This window comes from Arvicola amphibius, chromosome 9 (assembly GCF_903992535.2).
Source record: "Arvicola amphibius chromosome 9, mArvAmp1.2, whole genome shotgun sequence".
In the NCBI taxonomy this organism is placed as follows: Eukaryota; Metazoa; Chordata; class Mammalia; order Rodentia; family Cricetidae; genus Arvicola; species Arvicola amphibius.
Window position 1 is genome coordinate 37,768,483 of NC_052055.2, and position 18,787 is coordinate 37,787,269.

An 18,787-nucleotide genomic window follows, 5' to 3' on the forward strand; every position below is an offset into this window, starting at 1 on the left:
AGCAAGCCTCTGTCTCAGAGAGAGGGAGAGTTGTTCCTGGCTCCATAGCACGATCTGACCCCTGGACCCCTGGATCTTTTTCTGTGGAGAGATTGATTTCTGTTGAACAGGAGTCTCCAGGGGAATGTGGAACCCCTGCATTGTAGGGGTGACATGGGGAACTGGAGGAGGCCCTAGAGGGACTGTGGGATTCATAAAAAAAGGGTAAAGTTCTGGGCTGGACTCAGCCCTAAACCTGCTATGTGACCTTAAGCCAGGCATAGGGAAGGGAAGGAAAAGGAAGGGAAGGGAAGGGAAGGGGAAGGGAAGAGAAGAGCCCTAGGGTCCTATGCTTTTTCTTCATCCTGTTCTTTTGGTACTGGAGAGGGACCAAGCATGTGCTAGGCACACAGATTCCCACTGAGCAACACTCCAACCTTATAGTCTTCTCTGCCCATGGAGCCTTGGGTGCCAGTTTATAAAGAAATATTCTGGGCCAGGCGGTGGTGGCACACACCTTTAATCCCAGTCCCAGCACTCGGGAGGCAGAGGCAGGCGGATCTTTGTGAGTTCGAGGCCAGCCTAGTCTACAAGAGCTAGCTCCAGGACATGCTCCAAAGCTATAGAGAGACCCTGTCTTGAAAAGCCAAAAAAAAAAAAAAAAAGTGTCCCTTGATATGTGTAAAGGCATGGCCGCCATTCGGCTGAGGTAGAGTCTCCATTGTTACAACTCAGTTTGTTCACGTGCCCCTTGAGCCCTACCACAAGTGTCTGTCCCTGCCAATGCTTCCAGAACCACATGATTTAAGTCTGTCCAGAGTCCCAACCTGGGTCTAGCCCATGGCCACGTGTGGAGCTGAGGGAAATGCCTAGGATCACCTATCCACTCTGACATTCTGATGGAGAACCCTTTTCTCTGGACCCCAGTATCCAGTTTCTCAAACACCAAAGCCAGTGCTGGTTTGGGGGGGAGGGCGCGGGAGTGGGAGGAGACTCAGCAGGATATAGGAATTGAGACAGCTGCTGGCCCCAGGGCGTGAGACATCTTGACAGCTGCTAACAGCTGGGCTACTTCATGGTGGATGATAGCAGGAACTTTCCAGAAACGCTGTCTGGATCAGTTCTCTTACCTGTGTTTCTTGCCAGGTAGACACACTGAATCTGTGGACCTTTAGGGACCTAGTGGACCTCCAAACTGTCATGCTAAAATGGCATTCCCCCAAAAACTTTTCCCCCAAAAACTCTTCTGCTGGAGAAGGCATTTTCTCTTTTTTGGGGAGCGGGGGCAGGGTTGGGACAGAACCTCACTATATAGCCCTGACTGGCCTGGAGCCCAACTATGTAGACCAAGCTGGCCTTGAACTTGTAGAGGTTTTCTTGTCTCTGCATCCTGAGTGCCTGCTCAGCACCCTCTTCCTGCCTCCCTTGTCTCCATGGTAACACTTCAAGGAAAAGCCACAGGACTTACTCTAGTCACTGCTCCTTAGCATCTCACAGGTATCTGATATGTATGTCGCAGACCCTCGGAAAAGACTGCTGGGAAGGTCATTATCTGTTCTTGGAAGGAGGAAGTGCGTCTGCCCCAAAGGCCAGCTCTTCTGCATGAGTGCACCCACTGCGTACTCAGTGGCTGGAGAGCTATAGACTCGGGGTGCCACTGTTGACAAGAGGTTTCACTTTCTCACTAGTCCCTTGTTGGCCCATTGCCTTCCTGGTTGGGGAGACCAATGGAGCCTGAGATCATGTCCAATACCTTCTATGTGTGTCCAGTGTCATCTCACTCCAAGTCTGCTGAGGTAGAGGCCCCTCCATCAGCCATCCATCAGTCATATATACATCAGTTTGTCTACTCATCCACTCATCTGTCCACCTACCCACCCACCCACCAATCCATCACTCATATATATTTACTCATTTGGCTGTCTACTCATCTACCTTATCTACCCATCCATCCACCCGTCCATCTGTGCATCCATCCACTCACCCATTCACACATTCCCCCTGTACATCCATTTACCCATCATTCCTTTATCCACCACTCATTCATATGCACATCCATTTGTGTACTCACGTATCCATCTGCCTGTCCATCCACCCGCCAATCCATCATTCAGATATACCCACACCTACCCACTTGCCTGTCCACTCATGCATTCATCCATCCACCCACTCATCTACACATGCCCTCATCAACATATCCATCCATCCACCCATCCATCCATCCATCCATCCTTCCATCTGTCCTTCTGTGTTTCTGCCATTCATCCAACTGCTCATCTATCAACTACACATCCACCAATTCATCCATTCCTAATCCATTTATCTTCCTACCCATTCATCCATCCATTCATTCATTCATGCCTGCCCAGCGTGTTTGGCCTGGTAAGTGATGGATTTGTCCTCTCTTCTCAGCATCCAGCCAATGGCTAACGGCAGTGCGGTGAGGTGAAGCTAGAACCTGGTAGAGCAAAGGGGTTCAGACTCACTGGGGCAACAATAGGTGCTCTCCTATTGTTCTGCTCAGTTCACCTGGGCTCACTGAGTTCCAGTCCCCACCCACAGTCCCATAGGGTGCTATTGGTCCCCCTACAAAAGGCAACATTCCCTTTGAGGGACATTCATGGGCCAGACCACTTCCTCCCCATAAGAAGTTCTGAGTTGAGAACCAGGTCAGATGTGGGGCTGGGGAAGCTACATGTCTCTGGCCAGTTGGGGTCTCAGTCAGACTACTGAGCAACAAACTTAAACCCTTCTAGAAGATGTGTCCCTGTGGACTGCTGGGCACTGTGTGTCCACCCTGGTCAGTGTGGATCATACTTCTGCTCAGCTGTCAGAGCCACTCTCACCAATGGCGACAGCATCCTGAATTCAGAGACACTAATAAATACAGCTGCATTCATAGATCCTGTGGGACCCCATGACAGTCCCTACATCTTCAGTGTGTACACTGGCAGCCCACTCTGGGGCCTCTGGAGCTTTACTGGTATGAAAAAGAAGTCCTCACATTGTTCAACTTTTTATAAACTTGACCATAGTCTCAAAACCTCATAGGTTGTGTTCCCAGGGGCCCTGGTAATGTCAGGTGCAGCCTCAGGTGTCAGGCATCCAATTCTGTGTACACATCATCTACCCACCTACATATTCAGCCGTCCATTTGCCCATCCATCATCTACTCATCCATCTATCATCCTTCCATATGCCCATCATCCCTTTATCTATCCATCATCTACCCACCCACTGTTCACTTATCCTCTACCCATCCATCCATCCACAATCCCCTGCCTGTCTATCTACCCACCTCTCTATCTACCACTTATCCACCCACCATCTACATGATCACCCATCTAGCATCTAGCATCTACCTGTCATCCACTTATCCATCCATCCATCCATCCATCCACCTGTCATCTCTCTGCTCATTTACCCATCCAATATCCATTTATACACTATCATCCATTCATCCATCCATCCGCCATCCCTTCCTTCACTAGCTGTGAAGGATCTCTGCGGGGATCCTGGTTCAGAGTATCCCGAGATGCTCCTGAGGGATTGTGATCCCCTTCTAAGGATGTAATTCACCGTTCTACAGGTTGGGTCTGGGTTTCAGTTTTAACTCTGTCCTGAGGCTACAAGAATTTTGTTGAACTTTCAGGGTAGTGGCAGAAGTCCTTGGGATTTGCTCTTAGTTTATTTTGTTCTGCTCATATGTGCTGAGGATGGAACCCAGAGCCTTGCTGTGCCCTCAGTTCTTGATCTGGGTCCTGAGTAAGAATCTGGCATTAGTGGTGCACATCTTTTATCTCAGCACTCAGGAGGCAGAGGCAGGCAGATCTCTGAGTTCGAGGCCAGCCTGGTACCGAGTGAATTTGAGGACAACTAGGGCTACAGAGAAATCATGTCTCAAAAAAAATAACAATAATAAAACAAAACAAAAAAAGAATTCAGGAGTTTAAGATATTATCCCCTGGTCTTCCCACAATGGAATTCTTCCTTGATTTCCTTCTAAGGACCAGAGACACAGGTCTTTGTGTTCAATCTAGGTGACCCCAAATGGCAGAGCTAACATTCTCTCTGGCTGCATACCAGGTACCCTGACTCCAGCTACAGACCACAGGTCTCTACAGCTGTCTTAACCATGTGCCCATTCTTACTAACTCATCCCCAAGCAATCCCCATAACCGATTCCAGTTTCCCCAAATCTCCCAGAGCCCCTGCCTGTGGCCAGACCAGGCTCCAGTTTCTATGTAAGGTGTTGTTCTCCATCACCAGCAAGAGAGCCCTGGTTAACTGGAAGAGAAAGGATTGTTTAAATAGTGAATATGCAAAGAATGCTGGGTGCTTCACTCGTGATTAGCAGGCAGGAGAACTGTACTCTGTACAGGTGTGACATTGCCCTGTGACTGGCCCCTCCCACTCCCAGCACCCACCACAGGGCTGCTGCCTCAGGACCCAGCAGCCCCAGAAAGCTCTGCAGCGCTGCTTTACCTCCAGTCTTGTCTTGGCGCACCTGGTCAGGAAGTGGCCCAGCACCCATCCCTCTGGTTGGCCATAAACTGGAGGGTGGGGAAGGGAAATCCTCTGTTGGAGCCCTGGTCCTGCTGCAGTGCAGGCATGAGTGCACAGTAGGCGCTGCTGAATCAGGGCCCAGGTGAGGTGAGGTGACCGCAGCACTGGCCTTGGGTGTGAAGGCAGCAGAGCCCTCTGCCATCCAGATGACTTGGTGCACGCAGAATTCTAGAAAAATCAAAGTTAACAAGCCTTTAATACCAACAGCAAAGGCAGGCAGATTCCTATGAGTTCAAGGCTAGCCTGAACTACATAGAGAGTTCCAGGACAGCCAGGGCTATGGAGAAAGACCCTGTCTCAAAACAAAACAAAAACAACAAAAAAAACCATGCATATACAAAACTGGGCTTGGTGCCACATACCTGTAATCCCAGCATTTGGGAGACTGAGGCAGGAGAATTATGAACTGTAGGCCAGTCTGTGCTACATAGCAAGATTCTATCACACACAAAAAAAGGTCTGGATGCCAAGGAGGCTGCAGCAGCCCCGATTGCCCCTCCATGCGTCACTGGGAAGGCACTGCTGCTCCACTGGTTTGTCTGAATGCACAGCTGTGACTTGACCTGATGGGAGCAGCAGGATCTGGATGCCACCCAGGGGACCCTTCTCAGGGAGGCAATGATGGAAAGACAACAGCCTGGTCTTCTTGGGGCCTGGACTAAGCAAATTTGAGTTGATCCTCCTTCAGAGGATGGACTTGGGCCATGGAGGGTAGCTGAAGCCTCAAGCTGGAGACTCACAGCCCATTGTAAAGTAACTGCCGCACCTGAGACCAAGACTCTTGTGATAAGTTGCAACACCAGCAACAATGTGTCAAATGAAGTGGTTGAAGGCTCGGGTGGTGTCCTGTCTCTGGGGTCTTGAGGCCACTGCTTGCCAAGACTCCCTGGTCCCCTGAGATGTTAAGTGCGGCATACAGAACACAGATCTCTTAGAGGTCACAGTGCACATGTTCCTTCTGTCATCCAGGACCCCTGTGGCTCGGTGGCACAAAGCCAGTATCCCTTCCTCTCTCATAAACACCTGTTTCTTGAACAAGCTCAACTCAGCCTGCATCCTCCTGAGTCAAGACTGCAGTACTTTCTAGGTTCTCGGCAGTGACTAATACCACGTCCATCTGTTGCATGGGGTACCCACTTCCATCCCTCTACCCACTTGACCCACATCACCTGACAGCTGTCACCTAGGACACTTGTGAGGTTGATTTACCCCCTTCTCTCTCATGACAGGGTCTCACTATGTCACTCCTGCTAGGTTGAACAAGCTGGCCTTAGGCTCCCCAAGATCTGCCAGCCTCTATTGTCCCCTTTCCATGTTTCCTTAGAAGTGTCACCTGCTTCTCACTGTCTTGCTCCTGAGTGGTGATTCACCCTCCCGCCCGCCCCATGTTCAGAATCCCAACCCCCTCATCTTTCAGAAAAGAACCATTTCTGTGATTCCTACACACACTCTGATGCCCCCGTGGAATAACATTTCCCTTACCCTCCTTCAAAAGTTGCTTTTAATGCTGCCGGGCAGTGGTGGCACACGCCTTTAATCTCAGCAGGGGGCAAAGACAGGTGAATTTCTGTGAGTTGGAGACCAGCCTGGTCTACAGAATGAGTTCCAGAACAGTCGGGGCTACACAGAGAAACCCTGTCTCGGGGAAAAAAATACTTCTAATGATAAATTTAGGATGACCCAGATATCAGAATTTCAACTGAAGTCCACCCTACTCTCAGCCAATGCTTTTTTAAAAACGATTTATTTATTTATTATGTATACAACATTCTGCCTCCATGTATGCCCGCACGCCAGAGGAAGGCACCAGATCTTAATACAGATGGTTGTGAGCCACCATGTGGTTGCTGGAAATTGAACCTCAGGACCTCCGAAGAGCAGCCAGTGCTCTTAACCTCTGAGCCATCTCTCCAGCCCCTCTCAGCCAATGCTTTAGGCTCCTAGAGACTGAGAGGTGCTCACCATGTACTCTACGTCTGCCTTGTGTCCTGCCTTCAAGACGCAAAAAGGCCCTGTGGTCTGGCAGAGTCTACACTCCGAGTGCCCACACGTTCGATATCAGGCTACACCAGCCTATCTGTGTCACACACACAGACACACACAGATATACACACGGATTTTATAGTGAGCGCAGGCCTTTAATCCCAGGACTCAGGAGGCAGAGGCAGGCAGATCTCTGTGATTTCAAACCCATCCTCATCTACATAGTAAGTTCCAGTCCAACCAGGGCTATATAGAAAAAAAAGAATTTATGTAATTATGCTTCGATCTAGCAATTCCACGGCTGGGTCTACAGCAGTGAGAACTGTGAGCAGGCTCTCAAAGAGGGATTGGAACAGTCCTGATTGTAGCAGCATGGGTCACGATAGTCAGAGGCTCATCAGTACACCCGTGTGGGTATGATCCATCTCTACAGCAGAGTACTATTTAGTGCCGAAAAGGAGGGACCTTCTGACATAGAACAGAACAGGCCTCTAGGGCACATGCTAAGTGAAATAAACCAGGCACAAAAATCCAAATACTGGGGCTGGTGAGATGGCTCAGTGGTTAAGAGCACTGACTGCTCCTCCAGAGGACCCGGGTTCAATTCCCAGCACCCACATGGCAGCTTGCAGCTGTCTGTAGTTCCAATTCAAGAGAATCTGACATCATTATACCAATGTGCATGAAATAAAGTTAAATACAGTAAAAAAAATCCAAATACTTCCTCATCCGAAGTCCCTGGATTGGTTAGATTCAGGAAGGCAGGCAGCAAGCAGCATGATGGGAGGGTAGCTGCCAGGGCTGGAGAAGAGAGAACAGAGAAGTCAAGGTGTATGGGAAATAGAATGTCTATTTTGCTAGAATCTAGCAGCTAGATGAAGGGGGTGGTGGTGCCGACTCTAATGAGATACCCCCAGTACCCCTGAACTGTGAACTCAGAAACAGCAGAAGTGGTAAATTCCATGTTAAGGGTGTGTTTCCACTTTAAAAATGGAGACAGAAGTTTGCCCTGTGGCTCTTCTGGCCAGTGTGGGCTTCTCTTCTGAGTCTGTTAAGATGTTCTGACCCTTGAACTAGGAAGGAAGCCTCTCTGAGGCTGCTATCTGTACACAAGGCACCACCCTGTTGTCCTTGCTGCCCTTCGTGACAGCTTGGCAACTGTCACCAAGATGTGAGTGGGTAGAGGAATAGCCTTGGGAGTTCAGCCCAGCCCCCCTCCCTCAGCTCCCGCCCCAATGGCTGCACTGGGCTCTGCAGCCACAGCCCCTTTCTAAACACCGGTGTTGTCCCCTGTCAGCAGCAGAGCTCTGAGGCCCTGGCCGGGCACCCTCAGAGCAGGGAGAAGTAGGCATGGATGTGTTGGTGTAGGTAGGGCCTGTAGAAGGCCCATGGCCCAGGACTCTGTCTTCCTGGCTTTGAATGACCTGGGAGTTGTCAGTACACAGTCGTGGGCCCTGGTGTGTGTGTGTGTGTGTGTGTGTGTGTGTGTGTGTGTGTGTGTGTGTGTGTGTGAGTGTGTGTCCATGCATGCCATGCATGTGAAGACAAGAGGTCAATGCCAGGTGTCATTCCTAAAAACCGTTCAGTTTGGTTTTTTGAAATGAGATCTCTCCTTGGGTCACAGAGCTCACAGGTTGAGCGAGGCTGGTAGGCCAACCAGTTCTAGGGATCTGTCCGTTTCCATCGCTCCAGTCCTAGGATTACAAGCGCTCCACCGGGCTCTGCTTTTTGTGTGGTGGGGTGGTGGGGACCTAACTCCGGTCCGCAAGCTCACGTGGCAAGCACTGTTCTGATTGAGCATTCTCCCCAGCCCTGATCCTGGCTCTCTATCTACTAGCTAAGTGTCTGGGCGGGTCTGCCATGCCTGGGAGCTGCTAAGCCGGCTGAGTAGAGAACCCTTGTCTGCGTGCTGAGTCAGCAGAAATTCTGGGATCTCAGCCCCAGAGATGATCTAATCTGGTGTGATTGTTCTAACCTGAGGATGAACATCTGACTCCCCTGGAATAGTGCTGGTCTATGTGTGGCCACGTGACTTCATTCCACCTTAATGAAATGGGAAAGGAGGTGTGTGCTGTTCGGGGGCGGTGAATGTGGGGTCCCTTCTCCAGCAAGGAGGTCGAGACTTCTGTGGCAGTGGCAAGGTCCTCTTCTCTCCTTTCCCGCTCTGTTGATAAGACATGTAAGGGATCAGCAGCCATTTTGTAGAAATGAGGCAGGAAGGATGCAATAAAAAAGGTCAAGGAATAGGACACAGTGCCTGCCAGCACGGAGTAAACTGAGGCAGGAGAATCACTGCCAGTTCAATGTCAGCTTCAGCTGTATATAGCAAGACTGTCTCAAGGAGAAAAAAGAAGGATGAAAGAAAGAGAAGACAGAAAGCTGGCTCTGTGGGGCAGAGGCGACCTCATTCCCCCCACACTGCACCAAGTGGGATTTTCTTTTTCTTTTTCTTTCATTTGTCTGTGACTCGTTGCTACTAAACTATCATGTAGCCTGGCAAGTGTCAGCCTTTATCTGACTTCAGGCTCTTTTCCATCTTGGGTAAGATGCGCATTTCTGAGCTCCCTGCCCTTCCTGCCCTGTGCCAGTGGGAGAAGCCACCTGACCCCGAGGGTGGGGGAACGTGTTGTGAGGCTGAGAGAGCATCTGAAGTGTGGGCTTGAAGATTACTCTGTGGACTCAGGCTTCCGCTGAGAAGGAGGGCTGCTGTAGGCCTGTCTCCTGGAAACCTGGTCTCCCTGGGGGAGGGACAGAAGCCAGAAAGGAGGCCTTGAACAGAGTCTCCAGCCCACGGTGATGGACTACCTTTGTTCCTAGGGAGGAGGTTTAAGGCTCAGTGCCCTGGACCGGCCAAGTGCTCTGCCTCCTTGTCCCTCTGTTTCTGCTCCTTCATTTATTTAAAAATTAATTAACTAATTAATTTTGAGACAAAGCCTCACACAAGTATAGCACAGGTTAGCCTTGAATTCCCCGCATAGCCGAGGATGGCCTTGAATCTTCTGATCCTCCTGCTTCCTTTCTTCAGTGCTGGGATTGCAGATGTGTGCCACCCCACAGAGCTGTGTGCAGGCTCCGCAAGCACCCCAACAACAGGACCACATCCCCACACCATTTTCCTTCCTTTCCTCTTTTCTTCTCCCTCTCTTTTTGCTGAGGGGGTGTTGGTGTACATACATGTTCGTGTAGGTGTGTGCATGTGTGTGGAGGCTGGAGTTGACATGATGTCTTCCCCCGTTGCCGTTCACCTTATGTTTTTAGACAGGGTCTCACTGATCCCAGAGTTCACTGATTCCAAGAGGAGAAGGGGCAGTGAGCTCCAGCGACCCTCTTGTTTCCCCCTTTTCCAACACAGGGGTCACAGACGAGTGCTGCTCTTTATGTGGCACCTGGGTTTAAGTCCTCATGTACAAGCAAGTGCTTTGTCAACAGAGCCACCTCCACTCCATTTTCTGTTCTTGAGACAGAGTCTCCCATAGTCCAGGCTAGCCTCAACCTCACTATGTAGCAGTCATCTGATGCCCTTGTTTCTTCTTCCTAAGTGCTGAGGTCACGGGCAAACACCACTGTACACTGTGCCCAGTCCCTTACACACACACACACACACACACACACACACACACACACAAAGACAGTGTCTTGCTCAGTAACCCAGGCTATTGTTAAACACATGGATCCTCCTGCCCCAGCCGCCTGGTGGCTGAAATTGCAGGCATGTGCCACCATACCCGGATGAGGTCTCTGCTGTCCATCACTTCTTCTCTGGCTGAGGCTGCCTCATTATTTCCTCAACCCATCAGCCTTTCGTGCCTTCATACTGTGTGTCAGGACCCATGCTGGGCACAGGGGACACCCTTGATAGGGGATCAAGACCCTGTGCTAGGGCTCTCATATCCCAGTTGGGAAATGGGAAGAAGATAGGCTTCGGAGAAATACGCACAGCATGCAGAAGGACCAAAGATGACCTACCGTGTGTCAGATACCAGCCCTCACAGTTCTGCCCCCAGTGAGCCCCGCCTATTGCGGGTGCTGTGAAAGTGCACACTGGTACCCCTTCTCTGTGGGTTTGTGTGGAGGGGTGTGTGTGTGTGCACAGCTGTCTGTGGGTGTGGTAGAAGCCTCTGTCCTTGTGTGTGTGTTTGTATGCTGCTGGCAGCCGTGAGTGAGTGAGTGTGTGTGTGTGTGTGTGTGTGTGTGTGCGTGTATAAAGAGGAAGGTAGGGCAAGAAGAGCCTGAGTCAGCCCTCCCTGGTGGCCTCAGTGGCAATGGAGGTCTGGGGTTCTCCCTGACCTGGCCCCTGGTTCCGGGTGGGGTAGGATTGAAGCTGGGGCTCTGTGGGAAGCAGGGCTGGGCCCAGCTGGAGCTGTTTGCCTTTCCTGGGTGACTGATGGCAAGGAGCTGCCGCCTTCCCATGACGGATGCTGGAATGTTTCTCTGATGAAGGCAGAAAGCTCCTCCGGTGGGGCCTCCCCAAGTCCTGCTCCCTGGCCACCTGTCAGGCCTGGGAAACTTCCAGACCCATGCTGACCCCACTCCCAAACCCTGCCTCTCAGGATAGCAGGCTAATTAGAATACATTCTCCCAGAGGCCTTAGAGTGGGAAGCAGGACACTGGCGGCTTTCCCTCATGGGCAGAACTGTGCTGGGGACTAAGTAGTCATTCATGATGACTACTCGGGTCTCAGAGGCGTTCCTAGAAGGTCACCTGGGATCTAGGTGCTGGGCAGATGGCCCAGGACATGGCACCTTGAAGTTGTTGTTTGAAGGGCTGTCACCTCCCCTCACTGCACCCTAGTGACCTCTAGATATGGACCTTGAAGTGGGGGTGTCTTGTGGAGGAAGAGGACTTGAGCCTCCATGGCTGGAGACTCAGTTTGTCTTCCAGACTGGTGTCCACTCTTAACCCTAGTTCAGGTCTTACCTGTCGTGTTTCCCCCAACCCCACCCCCATCCCAGCTGGGCCACGAATTCCGAGTTAAGGTTTGAAGTTTGTTTTTGAGTCAGGGAGGTTTGGGCTGTGTACGTGCGTGCGTGCATGCATGTGTGTGTGTGTGTGTGTGTGTGTGTGTGTGTGTGTTTAGGAGACAGAACTCGGGTAGGAAGAATGCTTCTTGGGCCTCTCTTATGTAATGTAGCAGGAGATGGCATGTGGCAGTCAGGATGGACAAGTAGGGGGCTGGAGAGATGGCTCAGAGGTTAAGAGCATTGCCTGCTCTTCCAAAGGTCCTGAGTTCAATTCCCAGCAACCACATGGTGGCTCACAACCATCTGTAATGGGGTCTGGTGCCCTCTTCTGGCCTGAAGGCATACACACAGACAGAATATTGTATACATAATAAATAAATAAATAAATATTTAAAAAAAAAAAAAAAAAAAAAAAAAAGGATGGACAAGTAGGAGAGGATGAGGGGTGAGGATGACATAGTGCCATGGAGCAAGGGACCTGAGAGTGTGCTGTGTGCCCCATTTCTCCTTGTGGGGTGCACCACCGTTTCCAGCACTTGTCTTGGGAGGAACAATCATCGGTCACAGGTCTCAGATGCAGAGGGCCTGACCCAGGGCTCTGGCCATGGCCGGGGAGAGATGCCAGATGGGGCGCTGGTCACCTCGTCCAGTGTAAAGCTGGATGCCTGTATTCTAACCCTGGCCATCATGATGGGCAGGCGCCTGCCTTTCTCCGAGAGTCAACACACTTGACTATAAGTGGGGACATGCCAAATTACACCGCTGGCATCCTGATGGGTGTTAGATGGTTCCTTCATCCTTGTTTCACAACCCTCAGAGAAAGAGATGGGAATTTTGCCATGGGAGCTATTGGAGTCAGGGTAATAAGGGTACAGATGGACAGATGAAAACACCCATGCCTTCCAAATACTCTAGGTTACAGTAATAACCCCAGAGAGGCATCTATGAGCCCCCCACCCCACATCCATCAACACACGGCATCTTCAGACTGGCCCAGTTACTCCATCTGCTCTAGCTCTCCTTCCCAGAGCCAGGCTGCTCTGTCTTAGCATAGCAGAGCTAGAAAAAGGTGTCACAGCGTGGACAGGTCTTGACTGTCTTTTCTAGCAGAGCTGGAAAGGGCTCCTCATGCTGCCCTTTATCCCGCCGTCTGATTCGTACTCCTCAGCCCCTGGCCTCTGCCTCTGTGTTCATCTCTGCATCTTTGGCGTTTCAAGAATGCCACATAAATGGAATGACACAGCATATAACCTTTTGGGGGCTGGCTTTTCCCACTCAGCAGAACCCCCTGGAGAGTCATCCAGGCGCTTGTGTATCCATGGCTCGCTCCTCTTTACTGCCGAGTAGTTTTCCATAGTGTGGATATTCCCTGGTTTGTTTAACTTTGCATGTGTTGAAGGACGTCTGGGCTGCTTCCAGGTTTAGGGTGTTCTGCATAAAGCTGCTGTAAACATTCCTGCACAGGTTTCCATGTGAGCATAAGCTCACATTTCTCTGGGAGAAGTGCCCGGCGGTGCAATTGCTGGGCTGTACGGTATTTACATGCTTAACGTTCAAAGGGAATTGCCAGACTGCTTCCCAGAGCGGCCGGACCATTTCACATTCCTGCCAGCCAAGAACAAGTACTCCAGTTTCTCCGCAGCTCTGCCAACGTGTGCCGGTGCTGCTGTTTCTCTTCATTTTTACTTCAGCCCTTCTGATAGGTGTGTAATGATATTTCGTTGTGGTTTAAAATTCGCAGTCACTAATGGTTAGTGATAGTGAACATATTGCTATGTGCTTACGCCATCTGCAGATTCTCTTCATCTCCCTTTCTCTGTCTCTACCCCCACCTCTCTTTTGCGGGGCAGAGTTGGAGAAAGAATCCAGGGGCTCACACATGTTAGGCAAGTGCTCTACCACTGAGCTACCTCTCCAACCCTTTAAAATACCTGTATACAGATACAGTTTATTTTTACTTTATGGTCTAGGAGTACTTGACTACATGTATGGATGTACATGATGCCCCGTGCTCAAGAAGATCAAACGAGGGCATCGTGTTCCCTAGAAGTGGAGTCACAGATGGTTGTGAACCAACATGTGGTTTCTAGGAACTGAGCCTAGGTCCTCTGCAAGAGCAGCAAATGCTTTTAACCACTGAGCTATCTCTCCAGCCCTCTTTATTTGTGTGTGTGTGTGTGTGTGTGTGTGCGCGCGCACGTGTGTGCACAGAAGTTCAGGTGCCTTGTAAGCAGATACTGCTCGTTCATTTTCTCGCCACCCAGACCCGAGTAATCACACAGAAACTACATTAATTACAACACTGTTTGGCTGATGGCTCAGGCATGTTTCCAGCTAGCTATTACATCTTAATTTAACTCATTTCTATTAATCAGTGTATCACCACGAGGCTGTGGTCTACCAGTAAGGTTCCAGCATCTGTCTCCTTTGGCAGTTACATGTCGTTTCTCTGACTCCACCTACTATCTCTATATCTCTGTTCAGATTTCCCACCTGGCTTTATTCTGCTAAGCCATTGGCCCAAACATCTTTATTTATCAATCAATAAAAGCAGTCCATATACAAAAGGACATTAGACATCAGTTTCTGAGAAGTTCAGAAGAGGGTATTGGATCCCCTGGAGCTAGAGTTACAGGCAGTCGTGAGCTATCTGACATAGGTTCTTGGAACTGAACTTGGGTCCTCTGCAGGAGCAGTCTGCACTCTTAATTACTAATCCATCTCCACAACCCCAGCCCTTGATTTGTTTGACACAGGGTTACTATGTAGCTCAGACAGACCTTGAAATTCTTCAGCATGCCTGGTGCTGGGACCACAGACATATGCTACCTTGCCTATGTGTGAATGCTCTTAACGACATCTAGAATAATGAGTCCCTTCTAGAAGGTTGTTTTCTGTTTACTTTGCCTGAATTCATCAGAGGGATCACAATCTATGGTGGCAAGAACCTAGTAATATTCTTCTTGGATAATCCGATATGAAAGTCAGAACCAGTCTTTGACCACAGGTTGCAGAACAGAAGGACGGTGTGAATCAGCCTCCTTTGGAGCTCTGGGGGAAGCCAAGGGCCTTATCAGCGAGCAATGATACTTCAAAAGGAATCTTTAATTCTGAGAAGCAGGTCCAAAGGTGAGCCTAGAACAGTCAGTGAATCAAGCTATTTTCCTGGCTCCGTGGTTATAGTCACAGAGAATAGACATGTAGATTTGGGATATATACTGGCTGGTTTTGTGTGTCAACTTGACACAAGCTAAGGTCATCAGAGAGAAAGGAGCCTCAGCTGAGGAAATACCTCCATGAGATCCAGCTGTAAGGCATTTTCTCAATTAGTGATCAATGGGGGAGAGCCCAGCCCATGGTGGGTGATGCCATCTTCCCTGAGCTGGTGGTCCCGAGTTCTAGAAGAAGGTGGACTGAGCGAGCCATGGGTGAGAAGCAAGCCAGAAGGCAGCTCCGTGGTCTCTGCACCAGCGACCGTCTTGGACACAGTTTCGTCACCTCATTTTGCCTGTTTTTTCATTGATTTTTCTCCCTTCCGTGTTGCTGAGCTGTGAGAGTTCTTACTTGTTCTTAACACTGGTGCTTGATGGGTAAGCGACTTGTGAGCATCCTCCCCCAACCCCCGTCTGGACTTTGCCATTTCATCCTCTCCACAGTGGGCCCTTATAGAGGAACAGATTTTCATTTGGTGAATTCAAAGTTATCCATCTTTCCTTTGTAGTTTGCTGTTCCTTTGGCTTATGTAGCCCAGGCTTGAATTTCTGAGCCTCCTGACTGCCCTCCAGAGTGCTAGGATTCATAGGCATTTGCCCTCGTGCCGGGTCATGTAGTCCCGTGGATGGAACCCAGGGCTTTGCAAACACTAAGCAAGCACTCTGCCACCTGCATTGTATCCCCACACAGCTCATGCTTTTTGGATCAAGAAGGAGAGCTGTCTTCCCAGCTCTAAACTCCAAGGGTTTCCTTCCAGTTTGTTTTCCCCAAACCGTAGTGTGTGTATGTGTATGTTTTATATGTGTGCACATGTTCATGTGTATGCACATTTGTAAACATGTACATATGTGTGTGCATGCTTACAGAGGACAGAAATTGATGTTGGATGTCTTCCTTTATCTTTGCTCACATTACCCCCCCCCCCCTTTTTGTTTTTGGTTTTTCAAGACAGGGTTTCTCTGTAACTTTGGAGCCTGTCCTGAAACTTGCTCTGTAGACCAGGCTGGCCTCGAACTCACAGAGATCTGCCTGTCTCTGCCTCCCAAGTGCTGGGATTAAAGGCGTGTGGCACCACTGTCCCCCTCTTCTCTTAAACAGGGTCTCACATGTCACTATGTAGTACTAGGTGGCCTGGAACTCATTATGTAGACCAGGCTGGCCACAAACTCACAGAGATACCCCTGCCTCTGCCTCCAGAGGCCTGGGATTACAAGTGTGTGTCACCGCTGCCCAGCCACCTTATGGTCTCTTACTAAAACTGGAGCACACTGGTCGATCTAGACAGGCTAGCCAGCAAGTCTCTGAGATCCTCCTGTTTCCCTCCCTCTGTCCCACAGTGCTAAGACTACAGGCCTGTGTTACCACGCCTGATTTTTTCGTGGGTGCTGCCCATCTGAACTCTACCAGGCCAGCATCTGAGCCATCTCCACAGCCCCTTCCCCCAAAATTTTATATTTTTACACTTAAGATTATGTTTCAAGAACCGGGCATAGAAGTGCACACCTTTAGTCCCAGCACTCAGGAGCCAGAGGCAGGAAGGTCTCTGTGAGTTCAAGGCCACCCTGGTTTGGTTTACATAGTGAGCTCCAGTCCAGCAGAGGCTACATACATAGTGAGACACTGCCTCAAAACAGAAACAAAAATGCCAGGTGGTGGTAGCATTCAGGAGGCAGATCTCTGTGAGTTCGAGACCAGCCTGGGCTAGAGTGTAAGTTCCAGGACAGGCTCCAAAGCTATATTTGGAGCTAAGAACAGAGAAACCCTGTCTGGAAAAAAAAAAAAGAAAAGAAAAAGAAAGGAAAGAAAAAGCTCATACCTTTAATCCCAGCACTAGGGAGAGGAAGAAGGGAAGTGCTGTGGCTGAGCGGAGAGAGGAATATAAGGCAGGAGGACACAGGAGCTCAGGATCCAGTCTGAGGTTTCCTAGAGATGGCATATCCCATTCGGTCTGAGGATTTCATAGAGCTAAGAACTAGTGGCTGGTTGCTCTGCTTCTCTGATCTTTCGGCTTTCACCTCCTAATATCTGCCTCCGGGTTTTTATTATCAAGACTAATTACATTCGTGCTACACCAAGCATTCCTAACTAATATTAAGTCTCCACGTCATGATTTGGGAGCTGGCTTGTGGCCTAAAAGAAAGCTTGTCCCCTTGGCCAGCATTTTGTTGTTTTCAGCACATGTGCACTTGCATGTGGAACTCTAAAAGCAACTCCCGGGAGCTGTTCTTTACCTCCCCTATATGGGTCCTGGGCTGGAACTCAGCAAGCACCTTTAATACACTGAGCCATCTCACAGCCCCTTCCTTTCTTCCCCCTTTGGTAAGCCAGAGTCTCACCATGCTGGAATTACAGGCATCTGCCAGCATGCTAGGCTTAACTTCCTGTATGTGTGTTTCTGTTTATTTAGTTTACGTGTTTGGCTTCTTTGTCTGCATATATGTCTGTCTGTGTGCTGTGGGTGCCTGGTGCCCTCGGAAGTCAAAAGAGGGGGTCAGAGTCTCTGGAACTGGAGCTATAGACAGTGGAGAGCTGCCATGCAGATGCTGGGAAATCAAACCCAGGTCCTCTGGACAAGCAGCCAGTTCTGTTAACCACTGAGCCATCTCTCCAACCCCACTTTTCCTTTCCTTTTTTTTTTAAGTAAATAGTCTCACAAAATATCTTTTCTCCATCTGTTTGCCTTCAACCTTCCTATATTGTTCTACCTGAAATGAATTTCTTGTAGACAGCATATAGCCTGCCAATTTCTGTCTGGATTACTAAATTTAAACCATTAACATTTAGTGTAAGCTTTGTATTCTAGGGATTAATTGTGGTCTTTTGTTTGTTTTCTTTTTCTTTCTCTTGCCTTCCATTGGATTACTTGATTTTTTTTTTTTTTTGACAGAGTTTCACTATTTAGCTCTGGCTGTCCTGGAACTCACTGTGTAGACCAGACTGGTCTCAGATTCAGAGAGATCTGCTTGCCTTTAAGTGCAGGATTAAAGACATGGGCCACCATGCCTGACTTGAGCATTATTTATAAATCCATTTTTATTCATCTTTGTGTATGTGTGGGTATATAGATTTGCATAGGTCCAAGGATTGCCAGTGGGAGTCAGTTCTTTCCTTCTACCATGTGAGAGGAGAATCAAACTCAGGTTGTCAGGTTTGCTGGTAAGCCTCTGGCCTGCTGAGCCATGTTGCTAGCCCTCTGTATAGCGCCCCCCACAGTTTCTTTAGCCATACTATCTATATCAGGGTTGCTTTATTATTTATTATTTATTATATATTATCTATATCAGGGTTGCATTATTATTTCATTGGCTTCAGTTGGCTGTGGAAACCTTAGCTCTCTAAGCCCTTCACTCTATCTTTGTACTGTCGTTGTCTTCAACCGCAGAGAACTGTACCCGACTTTTGCTTTAACAGTTAAGCACAAAGGAAGGAAAGCCTGTGGTACTCACCCAAGATATTTGCCTGCTGCCTTCCTGATGTCCCAAGACTCCTTCTTTCATCCTTTCTCTTCAGAGATTTTTTTTTGTTTTTGTTTTTCGAGACAGGGTTTCTCTGCAGCTTTTTTAGAGCCTGTCCTGGAACTAGCTCTTGTAGACCAGGCTGGCCTCGAACTCACAGAGATCCACCTGCCTCTGCCTCCCGAGTGCTGGGATTAAAGGCGTGCGCCACCACCGCCCGGCCTCTTCAGAGAATTTTCTTCAACTTTTTTTTTTCCAAGACAGGGTTTCCCTATTGCTTTGTAGCCTTTCCTGGAACCCCTGCTGTAGACCAGGCTGGCCTCTAACTCACAGGGATCTGCCTGTCTCTGCCTCCCGAGGGCTGGGATTAAAGGCATGTGCTTCTACTGCCCAGCCATGGAGCATTTTCTTAATTGAGTTTCTCTCTTCTCAAATGTCTTGTGTCAGGTTGACAAAACAATCCAGCACAGCCGCCATGCCTGAGAATCATGATTATTTCTTTAAATGATTTGTTTCTCTTCTTTTAGTTATCACATATTTATTGTGTACTCAGGATGTGTGTGTGTGTGTGTGTGTGTGTGTGTGTGTGTGGACTGCGTGCCATGGCACAGGTTCAGAGCACAGCTGTGT